At 45.4% G+C, this 13240-nt stretch overlaps 1 pseudogene; it reads left to right on the top strand.

The window, feature by feature from the left end:
• The first annotated feature begins 2161 nt into the window (after nt 1–2161).
• Nucleotides 2162–2453, top strand: LOC103107868 (10 kDa heat shock protein, mitochondrial-like; annotated as a pseudogene).
• Nucleotides 2454–13240: the final 10787 nt, after the last annotated feature.

Genomic DNA, 13240 nt, shown 5'->3' on the forward strand with positions numbered 1-13240 from the left:
AAAAAAATTGAGAGAAGAGGGGAAGATGGGGAGGGGGGTAGAGAAAGATAGATCTTTAGACCTGCTTCACTGCTTTTGAAGTGTCCCCTTGGGAAGCTGGGGGTTGGAACCAGGATCCTTGAACCCTTTCTAGTGCTGTGCACTATGTGCACTTAACCAAGAGCGCTACCACCATACCCTCTTCAAAGCTTTTTAATACCCATTATCTTTTTTAAAAAGTATTTATTCCCTTTTGTTCCCCTTATTGTTTTATTGTTGTAGTTATTATTGATGTCATTGTTGTTGAATAGGACAGAGAGAAATGGAGAGAGGAGGGGAAGACAGAGAGGGGGAGAGAAAGATAGACACCTACAGACCTGCTTCATCTCTTGTGAAGTGACTACCTTGCAGGTGGGGAGCTGGGGGCTCATACCGGGATCCTTCTGCTGGTCCTTGCTTTGCGCCACGTGTGCTTAACCCACAGCACTACTGCCCGACTCCCTAATACCCATTATCTTCTCTCATTTGGTCCTTACAAAAATTACCCGAGATGAAATCAGAGTGTTCCAGCTGAAAAGGACCTTAAATTTCATCCAGCAGTTCCCTCAACTTGTAAAGGGGAAAACTGAGGCAGAGATTTGTAAAGTGCTTGACCCTGGGCCACCCAGAGAAGAGAGGAGCTGGAACTGGAACACCAGCTCCTGGCTTCCCTCCCCTCTCCTCCCCTCCTCTTTCCTTCCCTCCACACTCTTTGCTTCATGTCCAGAGCAGAGTAGGGCTACAGAATAGTGGTCATAGTGACATTTGAAAAAGCTGAAGGAGCCACCTGGGAAGTGGTACAGTGGGTAGCATGCATAAATTGAAGGCATGAGGTCCTTTGTTTGATGCCTGGCATTGCATGTGCCAGAGTAATGCTCTAGTTCTCTCTGTCTCTGTCTCTCTCATTAATAAGTAAATACATCTAGTAGCCTGGGTAATGGTGCAATAGATAAGGCTTTGGACTTGCAATCATGAGGTTCTGAGTTTATCCATAGCATTGCATGTTCCAGAGTGGTAATCTGGTTCTCTGAATAATAAATACCTAAATAAACAAACAAAACAAACAAACAAATAAAAAAATGTGAGGAGAAAGCTTACTTTAGTAGGGGGAAAGGATAGGCAGCTAGTGGGAAGAACACCTAACAGTTCTTTCTAAGAGGAGACGTCAGGCAGGGAAGGTGGGTATAAGGGTTTCTTGAAAGGGCTTGGAAGGTTGGGTCACTGTAACAGTACTTCTGGCCCCAGAGCTGTAAGTGGGAACATTAACTTTTAATTATTCTATTCTGAGCCTGTCCCTCCCACAGCTGGAACAGCTGGTGCTGGGCAGTCAGGAATGGCAAGGAGATGAAGACTGGCTGGGTGAAGATACAGCAGACCTCAGCAATGAGCTGAATTCCTCAGTGTAGGGGCATTTAGGTCCAACCAGTGGGCTGGAACAAAGACCCCTAGACCTGGAACACCCACTGGGGAAAGTCATCGGCTTTTCCAAGAGCCTTTCCATAGTAGTTAGACCCTGCCAGTCCTGCTGTGCCAGTGTCCTGAATGAAAAAAAGACAACAGAACCCAATAGTGATGGTTCTCAGAGGTGTTCCAGCTGTGGATCACAGGGCTGGGTTAACAGGAAGTGCAGGGGAGATGTGGGCAGTCTTAATTCCCTTTCAACGGTGTAGGGACCCATGGGGCTTTGTTGGGTATAGCAGGGCAGTGAATAGACATTTGGGGACTCCATGACAGCAGGCCCTTGGGTCTGCTTTTCTGTGTGGTTTCTTGGTGAGGGCACGTAAGGCAGCACTTCACATATTTTTACATGCTCATAGTCACTTGTGGTTCTTGTTCAAATGCAGACTTAGTCATAAGTCTGGAGTCGGGCCTTCCTTCCTTTCTCACTCCCTTCCTTCCATTTTCTCCTTTACTCCTTTGCTACAACATAGAAAGAACCAGAGGGAATCATGTTGAACAAGACAAATTAGAAGGAGATGGACAAGTGGGCTCTAAGAAACCAAGGAAAGAACAGTGTATCCTCAGTGGTGTATAGTCCATTGAGGAGAAAGGAGGGTAACTAAGAGATTGGGGGGGGGGTAGTTTCTCTCCTTTCAGGTGGTTTGTGAGCACCAAGTTCAGATTGCAGTAAGTGGTCAGAGTCATGGCAGGACAGGCATTTAGGAGTTTCTTCCCTTGTTTGACCAAGTATTAGCTGACAAGAGTGCAGCTGAAACTGTAACCAAAGAGGAAAATCTCAAGGAAAAGTATTGCAGGCAATAGTGATAGCTCTTGGATATGGTTCTAAAGGAAAGTTTGGAGAGATTCAACCAGTTAGTGTAAAAATTAAAGATAAAGTGCTTATGGCAGAAAACAGGGGCAACAAAGTGGTTCTAGATGACAGGGTTTATTTCTTATATAGAGATGGTGATATTCTTGGAAAGTAGGTAGACTAGAATCACTGTTAAGGTGGCATCATGAAACTGTTCATTACACTGAAATTTGAAATCTATCATCATGTAAATGATTTCTATGTTTCTTTTATAATAAACTAATGATATTAAAAAAAAGAAGAGGTTGGAACCCAAGTGTCTGTGGTAGAATAAGATTATGGTTTGGTTGAGGGTGAAATGTACAGATAATTATCTTGGGGAAATGTGTACCAAAAAATCCTGTAGATCAACATTTTCTCAATAGAATGCTGTTGGAATTGATAAGAAGATTTATTAGAGAGAAGGGAAAGAGAGAGAGAACGAGAGCATTAGTTCTGAGGATTGAATTTGGGACCTCGTGCTTGAGATTTCAAAGCTGTTTACCACTGTACCATATCCTGGGCTTCAAGATTCATTTTCAGCAGACTTCTAGGCCTGTTGATGATTTGGGGGCTTTTTCAGGGATAAGACTTTCGGGAGTCACTAACAAGAGTGTGACTGCCCCTAAGCCCTTGCCTGGACCATGGCCTTCCCAGCTGTTTTTACCATAGGGCACCCCATCATTTAGAACACACACACACTCTCTTTTTTCCCCCTAAAGATGAATTATTAATGAGAAGAGGGAGAGAGAGCCAGAATATCACTCTGGCAATGCCATGGATCAAACTCAGGGCCTCACAACTGAGGGTCCAATACTTAATCAACTGCTCCACTCCTGGTCTTCTTCTCAGACTTATACTCCCTGTCTTTTCTAGACATTTCCAGCCTCTTCCTCAGAACTGACCAGTCTCTGGCCTCTGAATGTTCGTGGCACTGCCCACTTGCCTGCTCATCCAGCTGTCTAGGCTGCTTTTCTATGTCCATTTCCTATTCTCCAAAATGAGATTTCCAGAGACCTGGGTGTCACTTTTGTCTCAGGAAGGTCAAGCCACAGCATGGTGAACATAGCCCGTATTCCATGGAGACCACTGCCTTGAATTAGCCTTTCCCTGTGGAGCCAATCTCTCCTTTCCTGGTCCCCTTGTCCCCTTACTCAGTTTGGCCCAGAGATTCCTTGTTGGCCAGTCTCACTGTCCCTACTGCCTGGGACTCCATTTCTAGAACAATACTGTGAATTCCGTCTCTTGCCTAAGAGTGTTGAGTTCCGGAATGGGGGAAAGCACAGTTCTCTCTTGGCAAAGGAGGAGCCATCCAGTCAGGCGGGCCAAGTGGCCATTGATCGGAGTCCAGTGAAAAAGTGGCTTCTCAGGAGCCCTGGAGCCAGGCCCACTTTTAGACAACTTCTTCTTTCAACTCCCTTTCATGTGTTTTTAACTTCACAAACATGCCAGCTCCCAGCTGCCCTGGAGGAAAGACAGCAGCCTGTGGTGTGGAGACCACAGTAGGGATCAGATGGAGGGGCTAGGCAGGGAGGGCATAGGGGAGGTCTCTCTATATCAGAGACTTTTTCTCTTGGCCCTGAAGCTCCATTGCAGGTCTGCAGATACAGTTACAGACTTAGCACCTGACCCCCTGTGCTAACATAGAATTAAATAGAAATGATTGCACTGGGTATAGTCACACACAGGCACCCTGCCACTTCCTTCAGCGTGTTCTCTCTCTCTCTCTCTCTCTCTCTCTCCCTCCCTCATACACACACACAAATACTTAACCAATTAAGTCTGTCGAGCACTATTTGCAGATGATGGTGTGGAATTGTGCTGGAGTTGTGTCCGGCCTCATTAAATGTCAGCATTAACAATACGGCACTTGGCAATCAAGGCTGCTCTGTGGCTGTTAGTCATTAATCACCATCTGACAGTCCTGAATTGGAAACGAGGAGCTTGTTCACATGTGCTCTGTGTACCTAGTTACCCTCTTGGTAATCAGTCTCGGAAAAGTTTTCTTTGACTCCCTGCCTGCGAGGGCCTCTGTCCTGGCAAGGGGCAGGGGGCAAGGAGAGTCATTAGGCTTTGCTCCCCTCTTCTCCTTCTCTTCCTTAACTGGGAAAATAAATTGAGATCCTAAAAAAACAAGGCAAAGAGGGACATATTGGTTTTGGCCTACTCTTCTCTCTCTGTTCAGCCTGCTTTATGCAGCTTATTTCTTTTCTTTTCTTTTCTTTTCTTTCTTTCTTTCTTTCTTTCTTTCTTTCTTTCTTTCTTTCTTTTCTTCCAATTCTGGCCCAAGGGTCAGGAAAAATTTTTTTTCTCCTGGGAGAAACCCTCAAAGACAGAGGGGAGTTCAGTGTTGGTCTCAGAGTTGCTGGGGTCAGCTTGTGACATGCTGCCCTCACCAGGCTGCTCAGGTAGGGACCTCTGTCTACAGGGTGGTTGTCTTGGCTCACTTCAGGAATTGTTTCCAGTCACTTGGGTCTTGTGGAACCCCTTGCAGAATGAAGAGAAAAGGTCTAGTTTCTCTTTGGGATTTATTGGCAGCATCTTACTATAGTCTCGTGAGAGCATCTATTTATGTAAGAGTCTATAGAGGACCCAACAGACAGCTTACCAGGTAAGGCATGTGCCTTGCTATGTGTACACCCAGTTTTGAGCCCCAGTGTTATATGGGAGATGCTGTGGCACTGGAGGAAGCTCTGGTGCTATACTCTCTCTCTCTTTCTCTCTGAAAAAGGTGATGAAATTGCTCACGTGCTAGGCCCCAAGTTTGGAAAAAAATTTGAAGTGTCTGTAGGTACAGAATAGAGACTAGACACAACAATGAATATGGGTCAAAGGCCCCTCCTCTTGGAGGTGGGTTTCATAGGGAAGAAAAGTCAAATGTAAACTGTATGGCCTTAGGGTTGTGATGTTTCCCCCCACCCCCACTAGGGTTATTGCTGGGGCTCAGTGCCTGCACAGTAAATCCACTTCTCCTATTGGCAATTTGCCTCTTTCTTTTTCTTTTCTTTTCTTTCCTTTTCTTTTCCCTTTCTTTCTTTCTTTCTTTCTTTCTTTCTTTCTCCCTTCCTTTCTTTCCTTCTTTATTTCTTTCTCCCTTTTACTCTTTCTTTCTTTCTCTTACTCTTCCTTCCTTTCCTTCTTTCTTTCTTTCTTTCTTCCTTTCACTCATTCTTTTTTTAGTATTTATTTATTCCCTTTCTGTTGCCCTTGTTGTTTTTATTGTTGTTGTTATTGATGTTGTCATTGTTGGGTAGGACAGAGAGAAATGGAGAGAGGAGGGGAAGACAGAGAGGGGGAGAGAGAAAGATAGACACCTGCAGACCTGCTTCACCACTTGTGAAGCGACTCCCCTGCAGGTGGGGAGCCAGTGGCTCCAACTGGGATCCTCACGCTGGTTCTTGCACTCTGCACCGCATGCACTTAACTCGCTGCGCTACAACCTGACTCCTTCTTTCTTCTTCTTTTTTTTTTTTTAAATTTTTTATTTAAGAAAGGATTAGTGAACAAAAACATAAGGTAGGAGGGGTACAACTCCACACAATTCCCATCACCCAATCCCCATAACCCACTCCCTCCCATGGTAGCTTTCCCATTCTCTAGCCCTCTGGGAGCATGGACCCAGGGTCGTTGAGGGTTGCAGAAGGTAGAAGGTCTGGCTTCTGTAATTGCTTCCCCGCTGAACATGGGCGTTGACTGGTCGGTCCATACTCCCAGTCTGCATCTCTCTTTCCCTAGTAGGGTGTGACTCTGGGGAAGCTGAGCTCCAGGACACATTGGTGGGGTCTTCAATCCAGGGAAGCCTAGCCAGCATCCTGGTGGCTTCTGGAACCTGGTGATTGAAAAGAGAGTTAACATATGAAGCCAAACAATTTGTTGAGCATTCTTTCTTCTTTTTAAAATTTTTTATATTTATTTATTTTCCCTTTTTGTTGTCCTTGTTGTTTTTCATTGTTGTTGCAGTTATTATTGTTGTTGTTTTGATGTTGTTGGATAGGACAGAGAGAAATCAAGAGAGGAGGGGAGACAGAGAGGGGGAGAGAAAGATAGACACCTGCAGACCTTCTTCACCTCCTGTGAAGTGACTCCCAAGCAGGTGGGGAGCTGGGGCCTCGAACTGGGATCCTTAAGCTGGTCCTTGCGCTTAAACCCACTGCGCTACTACCCGACTCCCTCTTTCTTCTATTCCTTTTTCTTTTCACCTTTTTTCTTCCATCCATCTGTCGTGTGTGTGTGTGTGTGTGTGTGTGTGTGTGTGTGTGTGTACAGAGAGGAAAATTGGGATGGGAAGGGGAGATAGGGAGAGAGAGAAAGAGGGATCCTTGCAGCATTGCTCCATCACTCACGAAGGTCCTTCCTCTTGCGAGTGGAGATATGCTGGGAACTTGAACTTGGGTCACTGTGTATGGTAACAGTGTGTGCTGTACCGGGTGTGTCACTGCTGCACCCCCAGAGTTGCATTCTGAAGGGAGATACTCTCATCTTATGCTACTGGGTGGCTTTGCTGATATAACTTTCTGACATGGCTCCTTCTTACCTTCATTGATCTACTGCTGTTATGATTATTATTGGTGCTGGGGGGTGCACTCAAGGCCTCATTTGTGCTAAGCAGATGATCTGTATGGAGCTACACCCCCAGCCTCACCACCAACCATCTTAGGTTTCATTCCCTGCAGGCTCTCCTCCCAAGCAGGTTGGATGACGGCAGATCTATGGAGTGGGTTGTCTTCCTCTTCCTCTCTTTTTTGTTATTGCCACCAGAGTAATGACTGGAGCTCAGTGCCTGTACCACTTCACTGCTCCTGGCAGTCTTTTTTTTTTCCCCTCTAGAGGAAAGATAGGAAGAGAAGGATTGAAAGGGAGAAAAAGAGAGACACAGAAGAAAAGACATCACAACACTGCCCTATTGTCTGTGAAACTTCTCTCCCTATGGAGAAGTTTCACATGGTGGTCTGGGACTCGAACCCAGACCCTTGTGAATGGTAACCTGTGTGCTCTACTGGTGAGCCACTTGCCGCCCCACCTCTGTCCCTTTCATGAGCTCATGTGTGTTATTTTCTTTTCCTTTTTCTATTTTCTTTTATTTTACCTTCAGGGTTATCACTGCGGCTCAGTGCCTGCACTATGAATCCACTGCGCCTGTGGCCATTTTTTTTCAATTTTTTGGACAGGATAGAGAGAAATTGACAGAGGAGGGGAAGACAGAGAGTGAGAAAGATAAGACACCTGCAGCTCTGCTTCACCGCTTGTGAAGCAGGTAGGGAACAGGGGGCTTAAACCGAGATACTTGTGCGGGTACTTGTGCTTTGTATTCTGTGTGTTCAATCCTGTGTGCCACCGTCCAGCCCCATGTGCATAATTTTCTTCTCAGGACTTTGTTCCTTAATCCCATGGGATGATCTCAGTGGAGGGCATGTCTGCCACCAGGTCAGTGAGTGAACAGTCCTCAGAAGGTCTTCATTGCTTGCTTCTGGACTTGGCCAGGACAGCCAGAGAGCCCAGCGTGACTGTCTATATCACCTGTGACTCTTCCTCACCCCTGCAGCCCCAGGTACAGGGAGACATGGACTTGAGGAGGAACAGACTCTGGGTAGAGATGCTCACCATGCCTTCTTGCTGGAGGCTGCACATTCTCCCAGCTTCTTCACGGCAGCATCCTTTGTCCCTCCCTCAGGTTCTCTCTCTGTGTCTTTTCCTTCATTCAACAACTACTAACTTCAATCCAGAGATATTGACAGATGTGTTAGACCTTTCATTACTTAAAATGAGATAGATTTTCTTTATTCATTTTTTTAAAAAAATATTTTTATTTACTATTATTGGATAGAAACAGAGAGAAATTGAGAGTGGAGGGGGAGACAGAGAGGGAGAGAGACAGAGAAACTCCTGCAGCCCCTGCTTCACCACTTGTGAAGCTTTCCCCCTACAGGTGGGGACCAGGGGCTTGAACCTGAGTCCTTGCACACTCTAATGTGTGAGCTTAACCAGGTGTGCCACAGCCTGGACCCCTATTTATGTATTTGTTTATGAGAGAATGTGTGAATCAGAGCATAATTCTGGGGTCGAACTTGAGGTTCATGTTTGAGAGTCCAGTGCTTTATACACTGAGTCACCTCCCGGGTCCCACTGAGCTACTCTCTAATCAGTTTGAATACAGCAAGCGTTTATTGATTGTCCACCATGGACCTCCATTGTCCTAAGCACATGAGACACAAAGATGAATAAGACACCTTATTTATTTATTTATTTTTAGTTTTTTTTTTTTTATTAGTGACTTAATAATGATTGACAAAATTGTGGGATAAGAGGGGTACAATTCCATACAATTCCCATCACCAGAGTTCTATATCCCCTCCCCTCCACTGGAAATTTCCCTATTCTTTATCTCTCTGGGAGTATGGACCCAGGGTCATTATGGGGTGCAGAAGGTAAAAGGTCTGGCTTCTGTAATTGCTTCTCCACTGTACATGGGCATTGGCAGGTTGATCCATACCCCCAGCCTGTCTCTATCTTTCCCTAGTGGGGTAGGGCTCTGGAGAGATGAGGTTCCAGGACATATTGGTGGGGTTGTCTGCCCAGGGAAGTCAGGTTGGTGTCATGGGAAGCATCTGCAACTTGGTAGCTGAAGAGTGTTAAGATATAAAGCAGAACAAATTTTTAAATAATGAGGAACATAAAGGTAAAAATATAGCAGATGAGATCATGTTGGAAGAAGCTAGGAAATCTATTTTAGGTATATTCTAAGGGGTCCATAACGAGTAATTTTTGACTGAGCCCAACAGCTAACATGTCGGTGGGCTAGAAGTATTATCTGGGAAGATGGTGTCAGAGTTGAGGATAGGACTAGAAATCTGGATAAGGGCAGAGGGAAGCTCCCAAATTTGGGAAAATTATATAAATACCATTAACTGTAAACCCTATCGATCTGGCCTCTGGCCCATGTCTATTCATATTTAGCAAGGAGCCTGTGCAACCTCTGCACCTAGGCACCCTTATTTTAAGGAGGCCAGGTGGTGGTGCACCTGGTTGAATATATACATTACCATGCTCAAGGACCTGGGTTTGAGTGGTCTGGGAGGTGGTGCAGTGAATAAAGCATTAGATTCTCAAGTGTGAGGTCCTGAGTTCAATCCCCAGCCAGCAGCACATGTGCCAGAGTGGTGTCTGTTTCTTTCTCTCTCTTCTCCTATCTTTCTCATTAATAAATAAAATATTTTTTAAGGGAGTCGGGCTGTAGCGCAGCGGGTTAAGCGCAGGTGGCGCAAAGCGCAAGGACCGGCGGAAGGATCCCGGTTCGAGCCCCCAGCTCCCCACCTGCAGGCTAGTCGCTTCACAAGTGGTGAAGCAGGTCTGCAGGTGTCTATCTTTCTCTCCCTCTCTCTGTCTTCCCCCATCTCTCTCCATTTCTCTCTGTCCTATTCAACAACGACGACAACAACAATAACTACAACAAGAAAACAACAAGGGCAACAAAAGGGGATAAATAAATAAAATAAATATTAAAAAATATATTTTTAAAAAAAAGAACGAAAGGAACAAAAAAAGAGCCCCTGTTCCCCACTTGCAGAGGGAAGCTTCACTAGCAATGAAGCAGTTCTGCAGGTGTCTCTCCTCCTTTCTATCTCTTCCTCCCCTCTTGATTTCTCTTTGTTCTATCAAATAAAATAGGAAAAAGAAGGAAAAACTGGCCACCGGTAGTGATCTAGCGATATCCCTGGTGACAATAAAAAAAAGGAGTTCCTGAGAGTTGTGGGGCAGGGGAGTGAAGGGTTCTCAGGAAGGGAAGGACTATATAAAAGATAAAAATAAAGCACCCAGGGAATCTAGAGTGAGGGGAAGGCACAACTGGCTGAGGTAAAGAAGAGACCAGTGAAGGGGGATGGACTTAAAAAATTAGTTACTGGGAGTCTAGCAAAGCAGGCTGAGCTCAGGTAGCACAAAACTCAAGGACCGGCCTAAGGATATGGGTTGGAGCTACTGGCTCTCCACCTGCAGGGGAGTCGCTTCACAGGTGGTGAAGCAGGTCTGCAGGTGTCTATCTTTCCCTCCCCCTCTCTGTCTTCCCCTCCTCTCTCCATTTCTGTCCTATCCAACAACATCATCATCAACAACAACTACAACAATAAAACAACAAGGGCAACAAAAGGGAATAAACAAAAATATTATTTATTTTTGGAGTTGGGTGGTAGCGCAGCTGGTTAAGCGTAAGTGGCTCAAAGCACAAGTACTGGCGTAAAGATCCCTGTTGGAGCCTCCCGCTCCCTACGTGCAGGGGAGTCGCTTCACAGGCGGTGAAGCAGGTCTGCAGGTGTCTTTCTCCCCCCATTCCCCTCCTCTCTCCATTTCTCTCTGTCCTATCCAACAACGACAACATCAATAACAACAACAATAATAACTACAACAATAAAACAGCAAGGGCAATGAAAGGAAATAAATAAATATATATATAATAAAAATAATTAATTTTACTCTCTGAGAGTGTGGTGGATAAAGCATAGGACTCTCAAGCATGAGGTTCCAATTTCAATTCCTGGCAGGACATGTACCAGAGTGATGTCTGGTTGTTTTTTAAAATTTTTTTAATATTTATTTATTTTCCCTTTTGTTGCCCTTTTTTTTAAAAATTGTTGTTGCAGTTACGGTTGTTATGTGATATCTGGTTCTTTCTCTCTCTTGGCCTATCTTCTTCATGGACAAATAAATGAAATATTAGAAATCTTAATTTTATTTTAATGTGTGTGTATGAGAGAGAGAGCAAAAGCTAGAGCGAGAGAGAGAAACAAGAGCACTATCAGCTCTAGTTTATGGTGGTGTTGGGATTAAACCTGGGACCTTACAGCCTCAGACCTGAAAGTCTTTTGCAAAGTCTTTATGCTGTGTCCCTAGCCTTAGAATTTTATTTTAGGAAGAAGGATCAAGTTGATGCAGGAGCCTAAAATTTGGTTGAGAAACCAATGCTTTATCCACTGTGCCACCTCCCAGACCACAAGAGCCTAAAATTTGGGAAGGCAAGAACTGTCATGTTTAGCTCCTGTGAAGGCCTCTGATGGAGGCTTACTGGTAAGGTACATGGGGACCTGTTTGTGAAGGACTCTACTGCTAGGTGAAAGCTTTGTCCCTGACTAGAGTTAGGGAACCAGTATAGATGTGCAGACTTCCAAACAAAGAGAAGTAACAAAGAGAAGTCAGCTGATGTTGTGGGTGGTGGAATTCCCCAAAGACCCTCTTTCCTCTTCATCTGGCTGATCCACTAACCCTTCAGGTCTCTACATCAACGTTATGTTCCCAGAGAGGCACTGCCTAACCTTCATTCTAAATGAGGGTTTTTTGTTCTATATCTATATCCATCTCTCTCTGTAGCTTTTGTTCTTTGCAACTATCACCATGTGGCAGGTGTCAATTTCTTTATCGACTGTTCTGTAATCATATACTGATTTGATTTTTCATTATCTGTTCATTTGTTTAATTTTTTATGTTCTGAAATAATATATACTGATTTACTTAGTTTCTCTCCTCCCACCACCCTCCTCCTCCTTCTTCTCCTTCTTTAAAATTTCCATGAAGGGTTATTGCTGGGACTCGGTGCCTGCCTGACAAATCCACCACTCCAGTGGTTTCTTCCTTCCTTCCTCTTCCTTCCTTCCTTCCTTCCTTCCTTCCTTCCTTCCTTCCTTCCTTCCTTCCTTCCTTCCTTCCCTCCCTCCCTCCCTCCCTCCCTCCTTCCTTCCTTCCTTCCTTCCCTCCCTCCCTCCCTCCCTCCCTCCTTCCTTCCTTCCCTCCCTCCCTCCCTCCCTCCCTCCCTCCCTCCTTCCTTCCTTCCTTCCTCTCTTTTACTTTTTCTTTCTCTCTCTCCTTTCATTTCATAGGATAGAAATTGAGAAGGGAGGGTGAGATAGAGAAAAAGAGAGAGGACACCTGCAGCACTGCTTTATCACTCATGAAGCTTCTTCTCCCCTGCAGGTGGGGACTAAAGGCTTAAACCCACATCCTTGTGCATGGTGACATGTCACTCAACTGCCCCTAGTTTTTCTTCTTCTTCTTAGTATTAGTCTGTAAATTCCGTGAAGGCAAGAGCAATATGTCCTTATGCTCCTGGCTATATGCCCATGACTGCATGACCTAGTAGCCAAGTACCTGGCAAGAAGTAGATGCTCAGTAGATGAATGAATGCATCATGGTGGGTTTGGGCATGTCTGGGAGGTCAGATCGTGTTTGAGCTGGTTGGGATTTAGTCAGTGTCCTGCAGGTGGTTACCCATGGGAGTTCTCTAGAGAGAGATGTGGGTTGAGGATAGTTGATATGGCTTGGCATCTTTAGAAGTCCTTTGCCATTGTTTGGCCCCATTGAATATACTAAGCTGGGTTAACCAGAGGTCCTTGGTACAGGTGCTCAGTTCCTCTGGTGGAGAATCCAGATTTTGGAGTCTGGTTCACAAAAGAAATCTGTGGGTGTTTCAAAAAGTAATAGTTTACTGCGCATGCATGTGGTGCAGGTTTGATTCTTCTTCTTCTAGCGTTTGCCCTTCTTCTGTAGCCAGTCAACAGCGTCAGGTTGAGCCTGATGTAAAGTTTCGAGACCTCCTTTGAATCTGGAGAGGTGGCAGTCGTTGACTATGTGGGTCATAGTCTGTCTGTAGCCGCAGGGGCAGTTCGGGTCGTCTCTGGCTCCCCAGCGATGGAGCACAGCGGCACACCGGCCATGGCCTGTTCGATAGCGATTGAGGAGGGCCCAATCATAACGTGCTAGGTCAAAGCCGGGTTGACGCTTGCAGGGGTCTGTGATCCTAGGCATCACATGGGAGTACCATGCACTGGGGGAACTCCACAGTGTCCTGCTAGGTGGCTGTGACTAGGAGAATTGGGCCAGCACATGCCCCGAGGGTTGCGATCCCAAGCCCCAAGCTGAATCTTTGCAAAGAACCTCTCTCCTATGCAA

This window comes from Erinaceus europaeus, chromosome 2 (genome assembly GCF_950295315.1).
Source record: "Erinaceus europaeus chromosome 2, mEriEur2.1, whole genome shotgun sequence".
Classification (NCBI taxonomy): Eukaryota; Metazoa; Chordata; class Mammalia; order Eulipotyphla; family Erinaceidae; genus Erinaceus; species Erinaceus europaeus.